The sequence below is a fragment of the Triticum dicoccoides genome, chromosome 5B, assembly GCF_002162155.2.
Source record: "Triticum dicoccoides isolate Atlit2015 ecotype Zavitan chromosome 5B, WEW_v2.0, whole genome shotgun sequence".
NCBI classification, from domain to species: Eukaryota; Viridiplantae; Streptophyta; class Magnoliopsida; order Poales; family Poaceae; genus Triticum; species Triticum dicoccoides.
Genome location: NC_041389.1, coordinates 675,152,847 through 675,154,909, shown reverse-complemented (window position 1 = coordinate 675,154,909; position 2,063 = coordinate 675,152,847). Strand labels below are relative to the sequence as shown.

The 2,063-nt window shown below is 44.3% G+C and overlaps 1 long non-coding RNA gene across 2 annotated transcripts in view; it reads right to left on the bottom strand.

Annotated features, from left to right (window-relative positions):
- The window catches only part of LOC119312543, a 3,688-nt gene extending 1,979 nt beyond the window's left edge, over positions 1-1,709 (bottom strand). Inside the window, exons 1-3 of one of the 2 annotated variants that reach the window (XR_005151390.1) lie at positions 1,318-1,709; positions 635-733; positions 327-428 (exon numbers count right to left, since the gene is read on the bottom strand). This is a non-coding gene — a long non-coding RNA (uncharacterized LOC119312543). The remainder of the gene's footprint in view (positions 1-326; positions 429-634; positions 734-1,317) is intronic. The other variant, XR_005151389.1, reaches the window with a different exon arrangement.
- Positions 1,710-2,063: the final 354 nt, after the last annotated feature.

Genomic DNA, 2,063 nt, shown 5'->3' with positions numbered 1-2,063 from the left:
GGGGGTTGAAGTTCCAAATTTCAAGATAACCTAGGAACTAAACCATCACATAAAACACATGTGGAGGTCTAGCCCAGATAACAGAACTAGAAGGTTTAGTAATTTAAGAAGAATGTAAAAAAGGAAAACCAGGCAGGAACTAAGCAATCACATAAAGCACACATGTGGTTTAAATGTTCTATTTTTAGAACAGAATAGAATCTATATCACTGACTTCAGCAAGTCGTGTTTGTACTGCTTCATGTTCTACCTATATTTACTTTCCACCCAAAAATGAAAATGTGTGGATGAATATACTACAGTTTTGACACAGCAGGATGGCTTACTTTGGAAGGCTGATGCGCGTGATCTACATGATCATGATCTTGTGTTACACTAGACCTCAAAACACGTCCTTCATTCATGCTTGCAGGTGCGTGGGAGGGTGCCTGCATAGATAGGTTAGTGCTCAGAGCTACATTTTCTTCTTGGCGGAGAAAACAAATGTGATGGAAGCTACATAGCTTTCTTTTGTATTGTCAGATGGAAGTATCAATAGAAAACATCTCCACATCTAATAATGAGATATGTGTACCAGAAAGTAATTTTACTGTGCAAAAAATGACATCAGTGTGGATTCTTCTCATCGTCTTACCTCAGTGATACGATACCTGAAGAAATAACAATTTATATCTTCAGAGTGGCAAATAGTTACAGCCCATCAACACCTTAATCAAGAAACAAGTTAAATAGCCTGGGCACAAAAGTATTATATTTTCAGAGTGGCAAATAGTTACAGCCCATCAACACCTTAATCAAGAAACAAGTTAAATAGCCTGGGCACAAAACACAGGTTAGTCATTTGAACATGGTCCTTTAAAAGAAGCATTTAAAAACAGAAACTTCTCAAACTGAAAATGATTATCAGAATTAAATTGTTGCCCTAACTGCAGTGGAAGAGATTCAGTTTCAGTAAATAAGCAAGGAAACAATGATACTTTCTCAATTGATCTGTTAGGTGTTCTTTTACATGGATCCGGCATGGAACCAATTGTACACATATAGCAATTACGCGTTTTACTTACTGGATCGAAGTTCTGCTTTTGTCCTGTATAAATATTGACAGCAAGACCAACACTACCACATAATTGTTCTATAAGTAAATAATGCCCTACATTTATATTCCAGCAGAGTTGTCCCAACCATTTTCTATATACATTTAGTTACTAATCACACATAATTTTTAAGCAGTCCATTTTCTATGTCCAGCCATGCATCATCCTAGAATATCGAGTGAGGGCACAAGTCTTGATCAGGATTCAGGATCCAGTTAGTTACCTACACGTCCTGGGTGTTGACGTGGAGCTGGTTGATAAGGAACCGGAACCTGGAGGAGTGGAGGTTGGTGCCGGAGCCGCCGACGCTGCTCGCCGGGAAGCTTGAAAGCTTTCAGGCCAGGTAGGTGAGGTCGTCGACGGGATTGGACACCACGAGCAGCAGCACCTCCGGGACGTGCGCCGCCACGGCCGTCACGCCATTCCGCAGGGCAACGCTCCTCTGGAGTAGGTGGAGAGGTCGACAGCGTGAAGTAGAGACGCGGGGGCGCGAGGGAGAGGCCAACGCCGTGGTGGAGCGCGGAGGCGCGGTGGAGAGCCCGGCGGCGGCGGGTGTGGGGAATCGAAGAAGGAGAAGGGGAATTAGGGATTTGGCTGCGTGCGTGGTACACCTTATCTAGATCTGAGCGTTCGCGGGCTTGGGCCAAAATATTCGCGCTAAAAGATTTCTGTAGCCCGCGTTGGCCAATTTGCCACGAACTGTGGGTCGGCATTATTTACCGACCGACGGGCTGATGGACATACGACCCGACCGATGATTCGACAACAAATTTCGTACTATTCCCGACCGACAGTCACTCATTCTTCACGTGATTTCCCAACAAATTGTCTATTAGAAGTTTTCTCACGTCACGGTCGGTCGGCAATACTGACTTTTTCCAACATACGTCCGTAGGGAATACAATTTCATGGTGTAGTGCTTCTTCTACCTCGCGCAACAAACTCGATCACCGGTCCGTAGCCTGCGTG